General features: G+C 37.2%; 1 non-coding gene across 1 annotated transcript; it reads right to left on the bottom strand.

Moving 5' to 3' along the window:
• Positions 1–20,673: 20,673 nt before the first annotated feature.
• LOC141669440 (small nucleolar RNA R71) lies at positions 20,674–20,780 on the bottom strand. Its single transcript, XR_012553725.1, has one exon. It is a non-coding gene; the product is annotated as a small nucleolar RNA R71 (small nucleolar RNA).
• Positions 20,781–22,780: the final 2,000 nt, after the last annotated feature.

Raw genomic sequence — 22,780 nt, 5'->3', positions numbered from 1 at the left:
ATAAAACTATTATTAAACTTGAAAGGTGTTACAATAACGTTATCGTTTATAAGGGATTAATCTCAAATAAATTATTCCAAATCTAGAATAAATTCGACATGAACTTTTTCTATTTTTGTAATAAAAAGGATCAAATGCTAAATGTAATTTGAGATTAAGTTCTAGGGATTTTGATCTGCTAGATAGTTACACAACAACAAGAAAAGGATTTCTAGTGGATTAGATTTAACAATGAATACCAGAAATAAATGATCTGTGAAATTGTAATAAGTTCTCTGCTGTTTTCTTGGTTTTGTGTTCTTATGTTAATTTGATATTCAATGCTCTCTCTTTAGAAAATCAGCTGCTGCTTTTATATTAAATCAATCCTTGATTTAACTGGCAAGACAATCCTGATAGCTCAGCAAGAAAATCCTTTTTAACTGGTAGAACTTTCGGTAGAACAGTCTATTGAACTGGCATGACTTTCGACAAGATAATCTAAATGAATTGGCATGACTTTCGGCAAGACAATCTAAATGAACTGGCATGACTTTCGGTATGACTATTGATTGTCATACCGATTGTCATACTAATACAAAAGATTGTCTTGCTGAATTAATTTTGAATTTAAATTCAAAATCAATTCTGAAAAACCAAAATATTAATTCAGAATTAATTAATCAATTAATCCAATTAATCAATAAATTAATCTTTGCAGATATAATTTATTTTCTTAATTAAATTATATGACTTAATTAATTAATTAGAGAATTAATACTAATCTTGAACACCAACCACTCTTCTGAAAATCTTCTGAAAATCACTGAATCCATTTCACCACTTCAATGTTGACACTCGATGTACTGTCTGGTTCATGAATGACTAACTTCTGTGATGTTTCTTCATGTCTTAATTTTCTTCAGATTAAATCCCTGTAATCAATTGATACCCTGACGAGATCTCTGTCACTTGATTAAATCCACAATCTTGATTTATATCACTGAGGCTTGATCAATTTCTTGAGCTTCTTCCAGTGAATTAAGTCCTCAATTCTGTAGACGGACAATGTTACTTAATCCTTTGACATATGTTACTTTGAGAGATCTCTCTGATGATAGAACCACTATTTACTTGTTACATCCTTATTTGAGTTGAGTTAAATCCTCGAATAAACAAATAGGCTATGACATATGCCTTTCAATCTCCCCCTATTTGTTTGTTAGACAATAACAACAAATACCTAGAGGATAACTCAACTAACAAATAAGAAAAAGATATAAACAGTAATGCAAAGTAAATAGGAGAAAAGTTCTGGATTATATTTAACATTTTCCAGATTCCAAAAGAAATTTACAAGTGAATACAAGATAGATGTTCCTCTAGACTGAACATATAACTACATTAGTCTATCTTGATTCATAAAGCTCTAATCATATTACATTAAGTTTTGAGCTAATTGAATTTAGTTGTCTTCCCTTCCGAATTCACCTTCTTCTAAATCTTGAAGCAACTCCTTGTCAAAGATACGATCCTTTTCAGAAGTGAAGCTGGCTGGTCTGACTGGTTGAACTCCAACTGACTTTAGCTTATTCTTGAACTGATTGTACCTTTTAATATTCTTTTCATAATAAGCTTGAATCAGATCAGCTGCTTGAGTTTTCAACATGGATGAATATCCAGCAGTTCTTAAGTGATGTTCCATCCAGACAAGATGCTTAGCTGAGTAGTCTTTAAGAGATTGTGAATCGAGCTGGCAGATTTGAAGACAGTCAGACTTAAAGAATCTTACCTAATGAGGATTGTTGACCACTTGAGGACTAGCCCTGCTGGCAAACTCTTTGAGCCTTTCTCGAAGAACTTCATTCAATTCTGAGCTTCTTTTGACTTTGTTGAGAAGAACCCAAATCTCTGATAAAGAACGATTCTCAAACAGATGAAGTGATACCTTGAAAGATCCTTCGCTCTGACAATATACAAATATGCTCATTTCATTTAGAGATCTGTCAAAGGCAGCTGTGATCCTTGAGACTTCAGTCTTTATAGCATTCATGTACACGTCATTGTTTGGATTAGAGATCTCCAACTTGTCCAGAAGATGTAGAAACTGCCTATCATTGTTTGTGCTCGGTTGAGGCATATCAAGTACTCTCCTAGCTTCATCCCATTTTTCTCCAATCTTCAGTCTGATATCTCTTCTCCTTTCTTTAGCTTTAATGTCATGAAGACGTTGCTTTTCAAGAGTTTCTGTTCGTTCAATGTTTTTCCTCATATCAATGATCTGGGAAACCTTTTTGAGTTCAGCTTCTTTTCTTTTCAACTCTGACTGCTGCTGCTGAAATTCTTTCTCAAAAACAGGATCCACTTGAGCTTTCTCTTCCCATTCTCCAAAATCACTTTCCTCCTCAGCTTCAAAGAAACCATCTTTATCTTCCAAGACTGGTTCAGTGGGAATGTCAAAAATATCAAAGTCATCCTGTTCTCCACTATAGTAGACATCATCAGCCTTCCCTGTGCCTCTAGCAGATGAATCTTTTTCTTTTCCCTTTTCACTTCTCCCTTTCTTCTCCCCCTTAGTTGAGGAATCCTCTACAGACTTTCCTCTAGATCCTCCATGACCTCTATCACCTCCAGAGCCTGAGCCTCCACCAGACGACCCTTCAAAGAAAGTCCTTTGTTCTTCATTAGGGCAGTGAGAATTTTTAATCATGAAATATAAGTGCTTCTTCCCTTCATTGAGATGTTCCATGCTCGTTTCTATCTTTAGAAATCTGGAGGAGTCCAGCGAATGATTCATTTCAACCAGGTCTTCAAAAGAAGTCATTCTTGTATGGAGAGAGCAGAAGTTTGAAATGTCTTCAGCTGATAAAGTTGGAGATGCCTGGATTGAGTTAAGCTTTGGTACAACAGAGGTCTTCAAATCTGATATTTCAGTCCTGATGAGAGCTAGCTGATTATTGACAGAGGTGGAAGAAGAAGACCGTTCAACCACTTGTGCTTTGAATGATTGAGCCTCAGCCTGACTTTTTGCAAGTTGTTCTTTCAGTTCAACAATTTGAGCTAACAGATTTTTAGTGTTTGTGTCTGTGTGTGCGCTCACCTGAATATCTCTCCTGTTTGATTCACTCAACTCACGTGCTTGTGTATCTCTCAATATTATTGCTCGTGAGGAGTCTTCCTGATGCTGATCTTCTATACCTGCATTTGAAATCACCCTAGCCTCTTCAAGAGAGGTCAGTGGTGGTGCAATGGGAATTCGCGAGTCCCGATCCTCAGTCAAACCTATCTTTTCATGTGAAATAGATGTCTGAATTGCTTCACGGATAGATTGACCGAGTTGCCCTCCACTTTCTCCAGATAAATCTGCGAGTGGAGAATCCCATGAGGGAGCCAGAGGTGTTAGATCTAGGAGGGGAGAAAATGACTCTATTAAAGGTGGCTGAGAGTCAGATTTTCCCTCAGAAGCATGTGACTGCTCTTCTGCCGTAACTATGGCAGACACTGTAACCAACTCAATGTGCTCTCCTCGCTCTGTGTCCTGAGTATCATCTATTGGTCTGTATGCTTCCATTGTGAGTAATGGAAGTGTGCTTGACTCAGTACAGGATGCCATGGCCCTATGGCGAATTTCAATAGATTCATCCTGTTGATAGAATATCTCTAGTAACTGTTCACTGGCCATATCAAAGTCCATGTCCTGTTGGGAGGACAAGGATGGGCTTCCAGATGCCTCAGTAAATGTTCTTCTTTTCTTGGGAGGAGGAAGAGCTGAGGGTTCATTCACATCCAACAACATACTACTTCCTACTAACCTTCTAGGCAACATTTTAGACAGTGGGGGAGAGGTTGAGATAGGTTGTGACTCTGTGTTTGTCTCTATGACCTGGGATTGAAGCTGCGGTTCTACAACTTCATGGTCAGCCCTATCAACCAATGGGGGTCTTTCAACAGAAGTAGGAATAGTTTGAGTGTGAGGAATCATTACTTGCAGAGGAAGAGCATCTGATGTTTGAGCCTGGGTGGTTTGAACCACTGGAGGTTGAGCTTGCTGTTCATGACCGGGAAGATTAAAAATAGGTAAAGGTTGTGTCTTGGCGAGTATAAATCTTTTTGCTTACTGGAGGGGGTTCAGTTACTGAAGAGTTAGCAAAAAGAGCTTTATGCTCAGGTGAGAGAAGATGTTCTGCTATGAGCATGAGAAAATGAGCGTAGTAGCACGAAACCCTACGATTTGTACAATGATCATGTAAAGCAGTAGTGAGACATCTCAGAAGAATGGGTAAAAGTAGTTTGCCAAAATTGATCATTTGATTGAAAACAACCGCAAGACCAATATACTGCAAAGTGGAAGTGATGTTGTGAAAGTTGGATTTAGTGCAGTTGGCAAACACTTTGGAAAGTGTATCGAAGAAAATATCCCATTCAAAAACCAAATTGGATTTAGACAACTTGGTTAAGTTAATCACCCCCTGATAGTGAATAGCATGGAAAAAATTTGAAATATCATTTTCAGAGGGCAAATTACAGAAATTGTCCATTGGAAAATTTAACGCTCGATTGATGACTGTTCATCAACTACATACTGTGTGTTTGCCACGGTGAATGAAAAAGATTTAAAATCATCGGCCACAGTAGAGGTTGTGCAAATCAGTCTGAGCGGATCGACATTTAAAAGCACATTTGATTTACTAGCAGAGCTAACAATCGAATGGTCATTTAAAAATCTAATCCACGACTTAAATTTTTCCACATCACATTTTTCTGGATTAAAATAACCAACAAGATTATGCGAGACAATTTGGAAATTGAGAGCCATTTTAAAAATAAATACAAAAAGACACACACTGTCAGAATTTTAATAATTAAATTAAGAAAATTCAAATTAAAAATTAATTAATAATTCAAATTAATTCAATTATATTCAAAAAATTTAGAAACAAATGTGTCTTGACCACCAAAATCAGATATCAACCAGATAACTCAACCACACAAGACAACAGCCAATGAAATATTTTGATTTTGAAAATATTGTTTTTTTTTAAAAAAAATTGGCAGCACTTCTGTATGTATATACGTGTATGTATATATAACAGGAGTGAAAAAGTTATGCTGAGTAAAAACTCGAGCAAGGAAGTATCAATGGAGGTTTGTGTTTGATCGAATAGAGAGAGAGAGAGAGAGAAACAAACTGCCGGAATTTGAAAGGAAGAAGAAAAAAACTGATGACAAATAAAAGAAACACAAAAAAAACTTAAGTAGAAAACTGGTATGACAATCGAGGAAAGTCATACCGATTATCTTCCCGATTGTCATACCAGGCAAACGGTAATAATAATAAAAACTAATAAAAATATAAATGGTATGACAATCTGATAGTCATACTGATTGTCATACCAGTATAAAATACATGAATATAACAGAATAAACTAGAGAGACAATCGATAGTCTTACCGATTGTCATTCTAGTACAAAATAAAAGAAATATATCCGATATAAATTTTATTACTGGCAAGACAATTGATAGTCATACCGATTGTCTTGCCAGTATAAAATTAAACTGAAAATAAAATTAAACACATATATGTACTGAAATGACTTTCAGCAAGACAATTTCAATTGTCTTGTCGATTGTCATTCTAGTAACAATAACTTATACATAGAATTAATACTTATAGTTACATAATAAATTTACAAACTTGAACGAACCTCTGGTAGTGACCGGCCAATCCTACCTCTGGGAGTTGCCCTAACCATGGTCATCGATTCCTCAGTGGTCCTTTATTCATTCTTGTCAGGATCCTTCACGGGATCCTCCTCAGCAACAATCCCTTCTAGGACAACATCCTCAATATCAACATCATCCGGTCCTGTGTTAGGACGCTCTATCGGATCCACAATCCGATCTCCAATTAGTAATAAAACATCATCGCGCTGTTACTCCTCAACCTCAGGGTTCGGTGTCCCGCTACCATATACGATAACGAACTACGCTTCTATCACGATATTTATAAGGGTTCCCATAAAGGTTTTAACTGTCAGTACTACGTTAGGTAGCCCGACTATGAACTTGGCAAGAGTTCTTATTATCTTAGTTATTATCTTAACGTCACATCATCTCTGAGGTTTATAACGCTTAGCTCTGATACCATTTCTGTAACACCCCCAAATTCGGGGTCGGGGATCCGGGTTGTCACGAGTTCCATTTCCCTTAATAACACCCAATCTTAATAAATAATCAACTACTCTGTACTGTGACCCCACAATAAACACACACACCACAAGTTATAGTCTCAGAGATGAGTATCCAAAAATAATCACAAGTCGTTTTATTCCATAATTATATGTCAATACACCTTAAAAGGGTTTCTGAATAAATTTACATTTCTTTGTCATTATTACAATTCATAAATATACATAAATCTGGTACATCAAAAGTTGAAGCCTAGCCTATTGGTAGTTCCTACCTCAGCTACAGCGACATCAATGCCTATAGGAAACTGCGGAATGTTTCCTATCCGCTCGCGAATTGGGAGCTTGGTCCTGTTCATCTTTTCTATCTGTTGTTGTGTGATGAAAGAAGAAAGCAAGGGTGAGCAGCAAGCCCACCAAAATAATATGTATAATGATTTACAGTATATGAGCCTTCTCATAGTACTCATGAAAGTCTTGGTCAAAAGAAATGAACCAAGTTTGATATCTTAATGCGATGAAGTCGCAAAATATTCAGTATATATACATATATACTTTTCAAAATCTTGGAAGTCCTCTTCCATGCATAATATACACAGAGTTCCAGTTTATAACTGTATAAAACTATCGTTGCAAGGTGATCTCATATATCTAACCTTGTCTCAACATTTTTCTGAAAATCTATGACATGCACCAGATAATCATTTACTAGATATAAGTTTAAAAGATGAAGTTACAAGATACTCTAATATACTTATATCTTTTCCAAATACTGCTTGAACTACCACCGTTCAAGTTATAATGAGCTTTCAACAGTTCATCACATAGATGAAACTACAAGACAAGATTTGAATAGATTAAATGTTTAAAATATCATCAAAATAAAATGAAGTTATGAGATACTTCATTTGATGCAAACATCATTTTGAAAACTTGACCCTGCCAACACTCAACAATCGCCCAACCGTAGCCTTTCTATCGAAGTGCTCTGGGTAGTGTTGCAGAAATATCCAATTGGATGATGAACTCATTACGGGAGTTTGCCGCGCCAGGAAGACCACTTACGATGATCAGTCGTAGTAGTACAACCCCACCATTTTCTACATGTAGAGGAGAACCTGTCGGATTTACTTGTCAACCGAACACTGGACTGCTAAGGAATGGACCGTCTTAGCGGAACTTCCAGGCCATTTTGGGCCAATATAATAAGGCTGGGCCGGCGCCACTCGACCACTTACGCCACTCCTAGTTCAGATGAAATCCATGACTCTGAAACGTAAAGCTCGTCCCCCCTTTCCCCAAGTAGAAACTTGTTGATACGGCTCCACCAAGAAGTCGTATCTAGTTGGAAAGGAAAACTCACCGATATTTCCCAGGCGATGCCTGTTAATGAATTAACTTGTTCCAAGATTTTTACTTCCCGAGTGTTGGGTAAGTAATCAAAATTCTTTTATCAAGACAGCAACCTTGTTGTGAATATAAAACACACCACAGAGCCGGATCCCTCAGGTTTTGAGCGAGTATTTAAATCCCCTTCGAAAGGAGGATCTTAAATATAAAAATGAGTTTTGGGATCCGCTCTAACTTTTAAAAATCATTTTGAAGACTCGCAAAACATTTTTAAGAATGTTTGGAGTGATGCTGATTTAACAAAATAAATCAGTCCCAATATATTAGAAAATATCTGAATATTATTATTTAAATAATATTCCCATAAAGAATAATCTTTATAAAAATAATTGAAGTAGAAGTTTTAAAACTTATACTTGAAATGAATATTAAATAACCAAAGATATACTTATACGAAGGTACTATCTTTATTTGAATAATCAAAAGTGAGTTTGATTATCGACACCTTATTCTTTAATAAAATAAAGAATATATCTCAGCAAATAATAGGAGTCATAGATCCTCAAATGAATATTCAAAAAAATATTCAATAAATAAATAAGCTGAGTCATAAGCCCTCGAATGAATATTCAAAATAATATTCAATAAATAAATAAGCTGAGTCATAAGCCCTCGAATGAATATTCGAAATAATATTCAATAAATAAATAAGCTGAGTCATAAGCCCTCGAATGAATATTCGAAATAATATTCATTAAATAAATAAAGTTATCGAATAAACCTTATTCGATTAATAGTTTTGAAACTATAACCATATATATATAAATATATATATATATATAAAATCTACTCGGGATCCTCGACTCCCGGTTTTAGAAAATGTTTTCACCTTTGGGTCCCTATACTAAGGGTATATGCAAATTACCGCTATTCTCTAGCATAGGTATTATCAACTGAACCAACAGATATATATGGCATGAATACAAAACAGGCATGCATATGTACCATATCACATGCTACAATATATCGCAAGAATTTGCTAATTTAACCATCATGCATCTATCACAAGATAATGCATATACAAGTGTATACATCACAACAACAGTATAACGGATAGAAAACTTGCCTGAGTGCTCCCAGATAGACTTAAGCTTAGAGTGGGTCCGATAACCTATGAACAACAACATAAGTCAGAATTAGACCTCGGTCGCTTAAGAAACTAGACTTTAACCATTTAGAGTCCTAACGTTCGCTTTCGCGCTTAACGATTTACTTAAGTCGCTCGAGTACCCTCGGCTCCACCATTTTTATTAATTTAACCACTAAGGGTTTTAAGGCGATTCTTTCACGAGTATCTTACTAACTGCCTAATCCACTTTACATAATTGTTTCATACTTCAATTAGTCCTTTAAGGTCTTTAACCTATGTTTCAAAGTAAGGCGAGGGGTAATGTTTCATTCGCGAAACGTCGTTACTTAAAACGGCCGTTTCTCCTAAACCGTTCATCGGAATCAAACGAACCACATATCAAAACGAAGCTCGTAACATGAACTATCTAAACATGGAAATAGTCAAAACCTAGCAGGGAGTTCTCGGGTCCTAATGTTATGAACAAAAGCAGTCTAAAGTAAATCGGACATTACGACGGCTATGTTTACGCGATTTCCCAATTTTATACCATTCCAATTCAACCACCAATCAATCCCAATTCACAACCCAATCAAAACTCCATCCATACCATACTACAACAGCCCCAACAAATCAATATTACCAATTCATACTTATTTCTCAATTATGAACTAAGAGTTTACTTAAGTTCATTGACTAATAACCAAGATTTCCAACTCCAAAAATATCACAAAATCAACCAATCTCTAAACACACCATAATCATGCCTCTCACCAACTAAACTACTCATAACAAGCTTTAAACATGATTACACACCCATTATACTAACTCATCATCTAAACAACAAAACTTAAAACTAAGATCATGAAGAGTTATACCTTCCTTGAAGCTTTTAATCCATGAAAGATCCTTGGAATGCCCATGGAAGCCTTAATCTAACCTCCTACAAGCTTGTTCTTTCAAAGAAATCAAGAACACAAAAATTAATTTTAAGAAAGTACTATTCACCATCTTCTTCCTTGATTTATAAAAAAAGATTGGCTTGGAATTAGAAGCTTAAACTTATAGGAAGTATGTAACTATCCATGGGGAAGCTTAGATAAATACCTTGCCAAATAGTAAGTGGTGGAGCTTGGATCTTCATTTTTGATAAAAGAAGCCGAGAGCTTCCTTGAATAAATGGAGGGTTTTGTGTTTTTTGGTGAAAAATGAAATGTTTGGCTTGGTTGGTTGAATTTTGATTTGTTTTAGGTTAATTACCTAATTAACCTTGATTTTGTGTGGTTATCATTCAACCACACTTCCTCCCCCCCATGTCATGCTTACATCATCAAGTGATGTCACCCTCCCTCCTTTGTCCTCTTCCTATTGGTTTGATGACATCATCCCCACTAATCCCTTTGATTAGCTTCTAATTATTTGCCTAATGACCGCTGATCTGTTATACGGTTCGCTTAACTTTCGTTCTCGTTTCTCGTTTGAGGGATCATACCCGGGATCTTATTACTTGGGTTTCCTTAACCTTTCTCAATACATTATATTCCTTTTATGATCCTCTCTTATAATCCTTTAATTTAAATCCTTTTTATCCTGTTACCTTATACTCAATTCTTTCCGTATCTAGTGGATTTCCGGGAAAAATCAAAGTGTTCGGAATTGGATTCTGACGTTTACATACACTTATATACCACATAGAGTACTAATAATATCCCAGAAGATCAATAACAGAACCCCTACATAGTGTGGCATGAAAAGTTTTCTCATTCAGCATAATCTGCAAAATCACTATTCATAAGGGTTTCAAAAATTTCCAAAAATTGGGGTTATTACATTATTTCCTTGGATCAAAGGATGAAGCTAGTGAAATCATTATCAATCATATCAAGCAAGTCAACAATCATCCAGATTTCAAAGTAAGGAATATCAGGAGTGACAATGGAACTGAGTTCAAGAATACAACCATGAAGTTGTTCTGTGAAGAAAATGGGATCATGCATCCAAGGACTCCATAACAAAATGGTGTGGTGGAAAGGAAGAACAGATCACTAATTGAAGCTGCAAGAACAATGCTTAATGAGTCAAAACTCCCAACATACTTTTGGGCTGAGGCTGTTAACTGTGCATGTTACACTCAGATTATTTCTCTAATTAATCAGGCAAAAGGCATGACTCCCTATCAATTGTTCAAGAGATGAAAACCAACTTTAAACTTTCTGCATGTCTTTGGTTGCAAATGCTACATTCTAAGGAATCAACCTGATCACAAAGGGAAGTTTGATGCAAAGGCTGATGAAGGAATATTTGTTGGTTATTCTGTTGGAAAATCATATAGAGTCTACAATCTAAGAACCAACATTGTCATGGAATCTGTGCATGTTGTGTTTGATGATAAAAATATTGATGGACTAACAGATGAGGGACATCATGGAGGACTCAAATTTGACAACATTGAGATATATTGTGATGATAGTGAAAATGAGAATGATGGAGAAGGCACCTCGAAAAGAATTCAAAATCTGCCTTTGGATAATGCACAGAATGCTGCATCCGTTGAAAGTCATAATTCAGCTTCCGTTGATAGAAGCAATGGAGCATCCGTTGAAAGACAAAGTGCATCATCCATTGTAGTTCATAATGAAGCATCCGTTGATCACAGTCTGTCAACGGATAATCATTTCACTTCATCAGTTGATAGAACTCCCAATTTCTTTCAAAGGATCAGCAACTCAGGGGGAGTTTCAACCAATCAACATTCTATCTCACATCATGACAATACTGAGGCAACCTCATCTAGAGCTAATCTACCACCTCAAAGGAAATGGACCAAGAATCACCCTTTTGAACTGATCATTGGTGATGCTACATCTAAAGTGCAAACTAGAAGGGTTACTCAAGATGAATGTCTGTATAGTAGCTTTCTATCACAGGAGGAACCTAAGAGAGTGGAAGAAGCTCTATTGGATCCAGATTGGATTTTAGCAATGCAAGAGGAGCTAAACAAATTTGAAAGGAACAAAGTATGGAAGCTGGTACCCAAGCCAAAGAACAAGAGTTCTATTGACACAAAATGGGTATTCAGAAACAAGATGGATGAAAATGGCATTGTCATAAGGAATAAAGCCAGATTGGTTGCTAAAGGCTATTCTCAACAGGAGGGAATAGATTTTGATGAGACATTTGCTCCAGTTGCCAGACTTGAAGCCATCAGAATCTTTCTAGCCTATGCAGCCCATGCCAATTTCAAGGTCTATCAAATGGATGTCAAGAGTGCATTTCTGAATGGGGAATTAGAGGAAGAAGTTTATGTAAGCCAACCTCCAGGATTTGAAGATTCAAAATTTCCATACTATGTGTATTATCTATTGAAAGCACTCTATGGACTAAAGCAAGCACCTAGAGCCTGGTATGAGACTTTGTCAAAATTTCTTCTAGATAATCACTTCACAAGAGGTACTGTTGACAAAACTCTTTTCTTTAGAAATGTTAATGGCTCTACAATACTTGTTCAAATTTATGTAGATGATATTATATTTGGTTCTACAGATGATAAGCTTTGTAAAAAGTTTGCTAAGTTAATGCAAAGTAAATATGAAATGAGCATGATGGGAGAGCTAACTTATTTTCTTGGTTTACAACTTAAACAAGTTAGTGGTGGAATTTTCATTAGTCAAACTAAATATATTTATGATCTTTTAAAGAAGTTTGACTTAATGGATTGTTCATCTGCAAAAACTCCCATGGCCACTGCCACCAAGCTTGAATTAAACAAGGCTGAAAAGTCTGTAGACATTTCAAGTTATAGAGGCATGGTTGGCTCACTTTTATATTTAACTGCTAGTAGACCTGATATAATGTTTTCTACATGTCTCTGTGCTAGATTTCAAGCTGACCCTAAAGAGTCTCACTTAGTGGCTATTAAAAGGATTTTCAGATATCTCAAAGGGACTCCAAATCTAGGAATTTGGTACCCTAGAGAGTCTGGTTTTGATCTAATTGGCTACTCAGATGCAGATTATGCAGGTTGTAAAATAGACAGGAAAAGCACAACTGGCACCTGTCAATTTCTAGGGAATTAGCTTGTGTCATGGTTCAGCAAGAAGCAAAATTCTGTTTCAACATCAACAGCTAAAGCTGAGTACATTACTGCTGGTAGTTGCTGTGCACAGATACTGTGGATGAGGAATCAACTATTTGACTATGGACTAACTGTTGACAAAATTCCTATATTCTGTGACAACACAAGTGCCATTGCCATTACTGAAAATCCAGTGCAACACTCAAGAACAAAGCACATTGACATCAATTACCACTTCATAAGGGAACATGTAATGAAAGGTACAGTGGAACTTTATTTTGTTCCAAGTGAAAAGCAGATTGCAGACATATTTACCAAGCCACTTGATGAATCAACATTCACAAGATTAGTAAGTGAGCTAGGTATGCTTAATTATTCATAAATTCATGTCCTCATCATAATCTGCTTTGAAGCCTGAAATGAAATTGTGGCAAGAACAAAGTTGGATTTAAGTAAAGTTTATTCTATCAATGGATATTCCCTATCCGTTGAAAGCCAAAATTGTTCTATCAACGGATGTTCAATATCCGTTGAAAGACAAATACATTTCTGGTAATTTTAACCTTCAACGGATAAAAACAGTATTAATCTTCAACGAATAACTATTTACCTCATCCGTTGAAGTGTCACATCAGTTACTTTAAGTGAGTCACAGCCGTTGATTCGTTTACTTAACCGTTGATACATATATACACAGTTGTATGTATTTGTATTAAAGGCAGTTTTCAGAATTTCTACAGTTTTCTTTATTCTCAAACGGTTGTAATTTACTTAAAAGTATTATTTAATCATTCTATTTACATTTTAATTCGAGAAAGTATAAAAGCCCATTGAATTCTTATTTTCACTTTAGGCTTTCTTGCAATTTTTACTCTCTTTCTCTCCCAAAACTCTCAAACTTTTCTCTGCAACCTCTACTCACAACAATGGCACCAGTAGTCAAGATTATGTCTCAGTCTGGCTTTGTTTATGAAAAGAACAATTTCGTAGCCTTGGTGGAAAAGAATGAAGCCCACTCAGATTATCACAAGATGATGGACTTCATCAAGAACTGTAAACTAAACTATGCAATGCTGGAAGCCCCAACTATCTATTATGAGGTAATTGAGGAGATTTGGACAACTGCAGAGTTCAACTCCACAGATATGACCATTACTTTCTCTCTCAAAGGTAAGGATTACTGTATTAACTATGATGATATACAGTCTTGCTTTAAGCTACCTGAGAATAATGCCATGACACCACACACTGATAATGATGTATCTGCTATGTTAGATTTCATAGGCTATTCTTTGATTCTGCTAGTTTAGGGAGCATTAGAAGAAAGGGCCTTAGGAAAAAATGGAGTTTTCTTGGAGATGCCTTTATCAAGGTTTTCTCTGGGAAGATTAGCAATTTTGATGCCATAACTTCATCTCTGGTTAATATGCTCTATATGCTAGTTTCTGATAGGTACTTTAATTTTAGCAACTATGTCATGCTAGAATTAGGTTCCAGGTTAGGTAACAAAGCTAATAGACCTCATAACATCTACTATGCTAGATTCTTTATGTTATTGGCTAACCATGTTGTTGAAGGTTTGGTCATAACTAATGAGAGCAATAAATTCAAATGCTGGGCACAAGAGAAAAGGGTCCTTGCAGACCTTTTGAGAATTAACCTCAACAGCCAGGTGCCATTGGTATATTTACCAATAATGAATGCACTTCAGGTAAGTGAGGTAAATACTTCTGCAACTCCTACCTCTTCCAACCCCATTTCTTCTTTGCCTTCTAGTGTGGCAATGGAATCTGTGTCTTTGTCCCAACAGATTCCTACCAAAGCCACCAAAACTAAAATTCCAAAACAAAAGTCAAAGAAAACCACCTCTGTTGTTTCTCAAAAGACAACAGTTGTAACAACTACCATAAACCCTGAAGGGAGTGAATAGGGTGTGAGTGGTGAGGGGAGGGGTGAACATCAAGAAACCCCCAGGATAAGGTGGGAGAGGTGAGTGGTACCCTAGCCAGCCAAGCCACAGTTTCTCAAAAGACTGTGGTGGTTCAAAATGAGTCAAACACATCCCTAGTTGCATCCTCCCAAAAGGATGCAGCTATTGAAAATAATCCCCAACCAGGGACACAAAACAAAAGAGGGAGGAACACTGAAGCCACACATTCACCTATCAAAGCCTTTTCAAGAAGAAAAAAGGCTAAAACCCTAGTTTCAACACAGGGGGCACACACTGCATAGATACATCCACCTGTATCTTTGCCTTCTCAAATTCAGCTTGATGTGGCTCCAGCAAATGTGGAGTCACAGCCCTATTCTCTCATAATAGACACAAATCAATCACCAAATTCTCCATCACCATCTCTGGATGTGGATATGATATTCACATCAATTCTTGATTCTCCCTCTTTAAAATTCAGGGAGGAGCCCCACTCAAATCCTAGTGATCATCATCTTTTAGATGATTTGTTGGATCATCAGCCAATTCTTTCAGACTTAGTTGAAGAATCTGTGTCACCTCACTTAAAATCAATTCACACAGATTCAACAATTATGTCACTTTCAATATCTACATCTTTTCCTTCTTCAACGGATATCTCTCATCCGTTGACAAGTGGTTGTTCTTCGACGAATAAGCTTAACAGCAGTTATCCGTTGATATCATCAGTTTCCACTTCAACGGATACTCCCTATCCGTTGATGATCTCTACACATATAACTGAATCAATTCCAAGTGTAGAAGATATGGTTACTGTACAATCACTTCTAGGATTGAGGGAAGGGAGTGATAATTTGAGTGAGAGGCTGGGTTGCTCCCAGGCAAAAGGAGAGGTTGAGAGTCAAAATATGCATGCTATTTCTTCCAGCATGACAAAAGTGAGTGAGGGGAGTGCCACCTTAGTAGGTGAGGGTGAGGGTGTGAGGGTGTGTGTGAGCTAGAGGGAGCCCCTGATGCAAGAATATAGAGAAAATGAGAGAAAAGCAGGTACAGAAGCCATAAGGGTGGATCCAGCCATTGCTAGTGAGTCAATGATTGTGGATGATTGTAACACCCCCAGATCCGGGGTCGGGGATCCGGGTCGTCACGGTCTTTCTTTCCACAGTATCACTTAACTTAATTAATAATAAATAACCTCATGCTGTGACCCCACACTAACACACACCACAACCTGTTATAGTCTCAGAGATGAAATTAAAATAAGTACAAGTCCTTGAATCCACAATTTAAAAGTTATTACAACCCAAAATGATTACTTGATAAGTTTACAGTTAATTGCCATTATCTGCCACAAGTTATAATTATACAATATTTGGTTCCCAAAAGTAGAATGCCTGATCTACTAATAGATCTACCTCTGCAGCTATAACAGCTACAACATCAATGGGAAGACGCGGGATGCTTCCCACGCGCTTGCGCTGGGTCTGCTTGAGTCTGGCCATCTTTCCTAACTGTTGTTGTGTGATGAAGAAATGAAGCAAGAATGAGCATTACAGCTCACAAGATAATATATAGTGTAAACAATAATGCAAGTATCTAAATGGATATCATACTGGAAACTTTTATCAAGTGGAAGGTAGATACTTACTGGATATAAGCTTAAAGGAATATGAAGTTACCAATTACTTCTCTATACTTATACCATTTTATAAAGCTACTTGAACTACCACTGTTCAAAGTATTATAGGTTTCAAAAGGTCATCCATAGATGAGACCACAAGTTAAGACTTGAATAGATTCAATCTTTGATATATTATTGAATGAAATGAAGTTACGAGATACTTTATTCAGTCCCGATATATATATCCACATATATATATTTTATACATTTCCTGGAAACCTCTGTTATGTAAAGTATGAATAGAGTTTGTAATATCCAATGAATTTTGGAAAGGAAAAGAATTTTGGCATAAACCCGATATCTTGCTGATCAGGCAAAGATACCAATAAGTAACCTTTTCTACTAGTAGATGGACGAATTCCCCCCTAGTCATCACCCTGGTCGCAATAGGACCTTATGCTGGACTGCCACTCAGCCACTTACGCATTTGATGGACTCCCACTGAGCCACTTACACTTTCATGGACGCCCACTGAGCCCATGTTGCTTATGCCGACTCAATAGATGGACTTACTTCCCGAACGTTGGGTAAGTAATCAATTCATTTGCCAAAGCAGCAACCTCGTTGCGAATATAAAATACACCACAGAGCCGGATCCCTCAGGCTTTGAGCGAGTATTTAAATCCCCTTTAAAAGGAAGATCTTAAATATAAAAATGAGTTTTGGGATCCGCTCTATCTTTTAAAAATCATTTTGAAGACTCGAAAACACTTTAAAGAGTGTTTGGAGTAATGCTGATTTAATGAAATAAATCAGTCCCGATATATTAGAAAATATCAGAATATTATTATTTAAATAATATTCCCATAAAGAATAATCTTTATAAAAATAATTGAAGTAGAAGTTGTAAAACTTATACTTGAAATGAATATTAAATAACCAAAGATATAGTTATACGAAAGTAATATCTTTATTTGAATGATCAAAAGTGAGTTTGATTATCGACACACTATTCTTTAAATAACATAAAGTTATCGAATAAACCTTATTCGATTAATAGTTTTGAAAACTATATCTATCTATATATATATATATATATTATACTCGGGAACATCGACTACCGGTTTTAGAAAATGTTCACCTTTGGGTCCCCTATACTAAGGGTATACGCAACTACTGCTTATCTCTAGCATAGGTATTATGCAACTTATAAGCAATTGAATCAACAATTAGATATCAAGACTACTAAACAGACATGCATATATACCATATCACATGCTCCAATATATTGCAAGATTTGCTAATAACAATCATGCACTTATCACAAGATAATGCATATACATATATTTACATCACAACAACAGTATAACGGGTAGAAAACTTGCCTGAGCAACTGGGGGTGACAAATGGCTTGGGACGAGTCTGGTAACCTATAAACAACATATAAGTTGGAATTAAACCAAAGTCGCTTATGAATCTATACTTTAACCAATTAGACTCTAACACTCGCTTTGCGCTCAACGATTCCCTTAAGTCACTCGAGTACCCTCGGCTCCACCATTTTTAATAAATTAACCATTAAAGGTTTTAAGGAGATTCTTTCGCGAGTGCCTTACCAACTGTCTAATACACTTTACATAAATGATTCATACTCCAATTAGTCCTTTAAGGTCTTTAACCTATGTTTCAAAGTAAGACGAGGGGTAATGGTTCGTTCGCGAAACGCCGTTACTTAAAATGGTCGTTTCTCCTAAACCGTACATCGGATTCAAACGAACCATATATCAAAACGAAGCTCGTAACATGAATTATCTAATCATGGCAATGGTCAAATCATAACAATGAGTTCTCGGGTTCTGATGTTAAGAGCAAAAATAGTCTAAAGTAAATCGGACATTACGACGGCTATGTTTACGCGATTACCAATTTTTATTCTACTCCAAACCAACCACCAATCAATCACAATCCATTCATACAACCAAAATCCATCCATATCATACTACAACAGCCTCAACACCTCAAGTTCTCCAATTTATATTATTATCAAACATGAATTAAAACTATACTTAAGTTCATTAATCAATAATCCAAGAATTACAACTCCAACTCATTACAAAACCAACCACACTCTAAGTCTACAAGTATCATGCTTCTCATGAACCATAACAACAAAACTAAACCTAATACTCAAAGTAAAGTTAGGGTTTAGAGGGGTTATACCTTCCTTGGAGAGTGGAGAATCAAGTAATTAGCTTGGATAGCTATATCTATTGATAAGTGGCATTTTTTACCACTTAGAACGTCTTAAAATGGATTAAATTGGTGTCTTGAAATCAAGTATTTTGTGTATTTGATGCGTTTTTCTAGTGTTTATGCATTTCAGGGTATTAGTTGCATTTCGGGGGAGGAATCATCAAGAATAAGCCTTGGCATGTGTTCACCATTGCGAGAGGAAAGGAATGGGCAGATTACGGCGAAGAAATGGAGCAAACCTGGATTTTTTCCAGTAGAGGCCTGCGCGCCCGCGCAGCAATGCTGAGGGGCCGGGCAGCAACCTGCGCGCCCGCCCAGCTATGCTGAGCGGCCGCGCAGGGTCGGGGAAAAAGATAAATTATTTTAGACTTCTACTTCTGTTTGGCTTCCAACTTCTATGTAATCTGAGTTTTATGGGACTATTATATAGGTAGATTTGAGACGTTTTCACAGAGAGTATTAAGGGGATTATGTTTTAGATTGTGTTTTACGCAAGAAGCGAAGGAGATAAGGAAGAAGACCGATTTAGCACACCGCAACGAAGAGGAAGCATATTTTCTTGTGATTTTTCTTTCATTGTAACGTTGGATGCTAGTTTTTTTGCTTTGACTTATTTACTCTTGTGACGTACTCTGTTTTAATATAATTAGTTTAGTTATTATTTTCTTGTGTTTGTTTATCATGATTTCATATGAACCCATGATGGCGATAAGTTCTATTATGGGCTAATCGTGATCATGGGGTTGCAACGGATTTATTATGGAATTCTTTAGTTAATTGTTTAATACTTTAGTGTGTGATGATTGCATGATATCTAGTATTGGTTGTGCGTATTCGTCTTATGTGCGTCGCGAACATATAAGATAGGATGTTAATCTCTCGTGAAGCGATGGTGGATCTTGAGATTTAGAACTTGCCATGCTAGCATAGGTTCATGTACGTTGAGCATGATTAGTGGGTAACTCTAATAGTTTTATTTGCCCTATGTAATCAAAAGGAATAACTTGAGCTTAAATCGTTGTGTTGTCAATTTCTGTAGACATATAGGAACTCAACATAATTGATGACTATTCAATTTCTATCTTAATTGTGGATGCTTGGTAGAATGGTATTAGTATAATGAAAGTTGGCTTTTATCAGTTTCGTGTTATTCGATTAATATCATCACTGTCACATGCTAAAGGTAATAACAATGGCTATAGAAGGAAGTAATAATAAAGTTGTGATCTCATGAGTGTTTTATTATTGATAAATTGAAGTATTAGTTAAGTGGTTAATTAAGTAGTTAATTATAGTTAATATTTAATCAACAATTTTAAGTGTTATTATCTTAACATTGAGAAGTAATCATACATTGGTGAGTGAGTTTAATTAGACAATAATTTAGTCCGAGTCTCTGAGGGAACGAACTAGAAAGTATTCTATATTACTTGCGAACGCGTATACTTGCGTGAATATTAGCGCGTGTTTTCGCCCTAACAAGTTTTTGGCGCCGCTGCCGGGGACTCGGCATTTTTGTTTAGTTTATGTACTTACCATCATTGGTCATTAGGACTCAGTGATTAGGACGTAGTAGTTACTTACTCTTTTCGGTTGTGTTTCAGGTACTTTAGCAAGCGTTTATGCAAACTCGTTCTCGTGCTCGCAAGAGGACTTTAGATACAGCTGAGGAGACAGACGAAGTTCTTGATATTCTGGAGAAGTTAGATTTTGAGGATTCGGATTCAGGAACGGAGCAGAAAGAACCAGTAAACATGGGAGATCGTATTGTTCAAGCTGATCCAGCTCTTATGGATTTTTCTCGGCCTAAAATTGATGACATTCAGTCAAGCATCCTTCATCCGGCTATTCAAGCTAACACCTTTGAAATCAAGCCGGGCACTATTCAGATGGTGCAGAATTCTGTTTCTTTTGGAGGAGCGGCAACTGAAGACCCCAACATGCACATAAGGAATTTTGTCGAGATCTGCAGCACTTTTAAGTATAATAGCGTGACTGATGAGGCTATCAAGTTGAGGCTTTTCCCATTCTCACTGAGGGATAAGGCTAAAGACTGGTTACATTCTGAACCAGCTGGGTCCATCACTACGTGGCAAGATCTTGCGCAAAAGTTTCTGGTGAAGTTTTATCCAATGGCAAAGACTGCTGCTATGAGGAGTGCTCTTACTCAGTTTGCGCAGCAACCTACAGAATCTATGTGCGAGGCTTGGGAACGCTACAAGGAAATGTTGAGAAAATGTCCACATCATGGAATGCCAGATTGGATGGTGATCACTGGTTTCTATAATGGTTTGGGGGCTCAATCTCGGCCCATGCTCGATGCAGCAGCTGGAGGCGCCATATGGGCTAAAAGCTATACTGAGGCGTATAATCTTATCGAGACGATGGCTGCAAATGAGCATCAAAACCCAACTCAGAGGATGACGTCAGGCAAGGTAGCAGGTATTCTGGAAGTTGATGCAGCCACCGCTATTGCAGCCCAGCTCCAAGCGCTATCAATGAAGGTTGATTCTCTGGCTACGTATGGAGTTAATCAAATAGCTATGGTTTGTGAGCTTTGTGCAGGTTCTCATGCTACGGATCAGTGTTCTCTTGTCAACGAATCTGTTCAGTATATGAATAATTATCAGCGACAACAGCAGCCTGTGCCAGCGACCTATCATCCTAATAACAGAAATCATCCAAATTTCAGCTGGGGGAATAATCAGAATGCTATTCAGCCACCATATCAGCAAGGAGTGAGTAAACAGTTTAACCCACCTGGATTCCAGCAACCACAGCAGTATGCTACAAGGCAATCATATCCTAAACAGGGAAGTACAGCTGCACCCACTAGTGCTGATTTTGAGGAACTTAAGCTGTTGTGCAAGAGTCAGGCGGTTTCTATCAAGACCTTAGAAAATCAAATCGGTCAATTAGCTAATGCAGTGCTCAATCGTCAACCTGGCACTCTTCCCAGTGACACGGAAGTACCAGGCAGGAAGGAAGCTAAAGAGCAAGTCAAGGCTATTACCTTAAGGTCTGGAAAAGTGGCTGATGCTGAAAAGGCAAAGGAAGTCGAAGCTGAAGTTAGAGATGAAGAATCTAAGCAAAAGGAGAAAGCGGCGGAACCAAGGAAGACTACTGTTGAATACACTCTGCCTGAGGCTAATACAGGGGAGAAACAACTCTATCCTCCACCACCTTTTCCTAAGAGATTGCAGCAACAAAAGCTGGATAGACAGTTCGGGAAGTTTCTGGAGGTGTTCAAGAAACTTCACATCAATATACCTTTCGCTGAGGCTCTGGAACAAATGCCTAGTTATGCGAAGTTTATGAAGACTATTCTTGCAAGGAAGGTGAAACTGGATGACCTTGAAACCGTTGCTCTCACGGAAGAATGCAGCGCTGTTCTGCAGCAAAAGTTACCACCAAAACTGAAAGATCCAGGAAGCTTCACCATTCCTTGCACCATTGGCAATCTAACTTTTGACAAGTGCCTTTCTGATTTGGGAGCAAGCATTAATCTGATGCCGTTGTCGATCTTTAAAAAGCTGGATCTTCCTGATCCAAAACCCACATACATGTCGCTACAATTGGCTGACCGTTCCATTACTTACCCAAGGGGCATAGTTGAGGATGTGCTCGTCAAGGTGGATAAGCTCTTCTTTCCAGCAGATTTTGTTATTCTGGATTTTGAGGAAGATAAGAAGATTCCCATAATCTTGGGAAGGCCTTTCTTGGCTACTGGCCGTACCTTGATAGATGTACAAAAAGGTGAACTTACTATGCGGGTCCAAGATCAGGATGTGACCTTCAATATATTCAAGGCAATGAAATTCCCTACAGAAGATGAGGAGTGCTTAAAAGTGGATGTGATTGATACTGCGGTTACTTCGGAACTCGATCACATGCTAATGTCTGATGCATTGGAAAAGGCCTTAGTGGGGGATTTTGACAGCGATGATAAAGATAGCAACGAGCAATTACAATATCTGAACGCTTCTCCCTGGAAGCGAAAGCTGGACATACCATTTGAATCTCTTGGTACTTCTGACCTCAAGAACGCTGAAGGGAAGCTCAAACCATCAATAGAGGAAGCACCTACCTTGGAGCTCAAGCCATTACCTGAACACTTGAGGTATGCTTTTTTAGGTGATTCATCTACGTTACCTGTTATTATTTCATCTGACCTTTCAGGTAGTGAGGAAGACAAGCTCTTAAGGATTTTGAGAGAATTCAAATCGGCTATAGGATGGACCATAGCAGACATCA

The sequence above is a fragment of the Apium graveolens genome, chromosome 6 (genome assembly GCF_009905375.1).
Source record: "Apium graveolens cultivar Ventura chromosome 6, ASM990537v1, whole genome shotgun sequence".
Classification (NCBI taxonomy): domain Eukaryota; kingdom Viridiplantae; phylum Streptophyta; class Magnoliopsida; order Apiales; family Apiaceae; genus Apium; species Apium graveolens.
The sequence above is the reverse complement of the archived record's forward strand: the minus strand, read 5'-3'. Positions and strand labels throughout refer to the sequence as shown.